This window comes from Austrofundulus limnaeus, unplaced genomic scaffold (assembly GCF_001266775.1).
Source record: "Austrofundulus limnaeus strain Quisiro unplaced genomic scaffold, Austrofundulus_limnaeus-1.0 Scaffold7, whole genome shotgun sequence".
NCBI classification, from domain to species: Eukaryota; Metazoa; Chordata; class Actinopteri; order Cyprinodontiformes; family Rivulidae; genus Austrofundulus; species Austrofundulus limnaeus.
The window spans coordinates 5,598,515-5,600,084 of NW_013952409.1; positions in this window are offsets into that span (position 1 = coordinate 5,598,515).

A 1,570-nucleotide genomic window follows, 5' to 3' on the forward strand; every position below is an offset into this window, starting at 1 on the left:
AAAAGGGTAAACGATAATACTTGTACTGTTACATTCTGCAGTGATTCACCTAACCTTGCTTGGCAAATCAAGACAGAAATACAGTTTGATTTATCTTAAATATATTCTGATAAATATTCGTGTTGCATCAGTTCAAAAAAATAACATAAAAACGATTGGTTGAATCCCAGAGAGAGTGTGCAACAGACGCAAACAAAATCTTGCATACAAGCAGAACAAAGCCCAAGCTTCGGGCAGCTGCAGCAGCCAGAGGCTCCTGTGAGTCCTCAGGAAATCATCTGAACTCAGGTGGGTGTAAGGAGAGCTTCAAGTGTCACCAAAACCACTGAAATATAATGTGATGGCTGCGCTGGGCCAGCTGTCACCTAAAACACCAAACAGACTTGTTGTCTACCTTGCTGTGCTGCTGAACCATTACTGTGAAGACACTAAAATACAAATACTGTGATTTCAGGGCTCAGCTGAACCTTTAGGTTTGATACTACAGACATCAAGTGAAACACAATATTTACAATATGCTAAAATGTATTAATAAAATCAAGTTGTAAAAAATATGCAGTATGCTCTCGATTAGTGCTGAACTGGACTTATACGCTTTCACATTTTGAATTGAGAAAGCTTCCTGGACGGGACGCGATAAATCTTCAGCTTCAGAACAGAAGTCCAGTTGTTTTGTTTTTAACTATTTTTTTATTTTTATTTTTTGGATTTAGTTTGGGATATCTTCTATAGCTGTCAGCACGGGTTAAATTACAACAAATCACTTCTTGAGGGAGGTCATCTGAATTGTTCTCATGCAGTCATCAGTTATTTTCTGGAGACAGCCCGAATAAAGGGGAAGCAAATATCGGCTCCCACACGTGGTAACTTCAAATATTTTCCTCTGGAGTCTGTTCCATCTAAGCATGCAAACAGAACATGTTATGGTCTGAACAGAAATCCATCTGTCTTGAAAAGAGTCCATTGTTTTGACATTACACCACTAATCTCCGCGTCTTGTCTCTGAAACTAATCAATTGTAGTGTCTCAATACGCACAGACGACACCTGCTTCCTCTGGCTCCAACACATACATCCATGTGTGCGCTTTGTGTGTTTTACACACATACTACTCTGTTCCAGTTTACTGCTTCACCACATCATCGAAAAAAAGGAAGACAAAGTGTATTCTGTCAGTTTAAGAAAAAAAAGGTGCAGTTACTTGAAACGTGTAGCTTTATTCAGAATGCCTCTGGGGTCTAGCTGTTAATAGTGCTCTGTAAATCCTCAGAGGTGGCCATTTTCAGGAMAGAGGGACCTGGGCTGTGTCTCTAACAACATTTTTTAATGCTGACAAAAGACACCTGTGTAAGCGCATGAATGATCACATGCCGGCAGGAATGTGTGTTGATTACAGTAGCTGGTTAATGTGGTGATAAAGTCAACCTACAGCAGATTTGAGTGATTTCTTTAAAGAGATCCATCATTAGTTGTAACATTAGACTTTATTTGATAAACATATATTTTAACTGTAAAATAAAGACTGTCAAAATACTGTAGCATGTTTAGTTTTGTAAATTTTTAAAAATATA